The following is a 231-nucleotide window of genomic DNA, read 5'->3' on the forward strand; positions in this document are numbered from 1 at the left end:
CTTAGCCAAGGAAGAAGAGAGAGACGAGGAAAGTAAAACCAAGCAATGGACAAAATCACAAAGCATTTCGAATTCAGAAAAAGAGAGAACAAAAGAAGGTAGATGACCACTCGTCAAAAATCAGAAACGACTTCCACTGCGAAGAAAACAAGACGAAAAAAAGGGAAAAAAGTAGATATGTTAAATGCATTTAAAAAAATCATGTAGCCCTTCCACCGAGAAAGAATTCAG

This window comes from Penaeus monodon, chromosome 22 (assembly GCF_015228065.2).
Source record: "Penaeus monodon isolate SGIC_2016 chromosome 22, NSTDA_Pmon_1, whole genome shotgun sequence".
NCBI lineage: Eukaryota > Metazoa > Arthropoda > Malacostraca > Decapoda > Penaeidae > Penaeus > Penaeus monodon.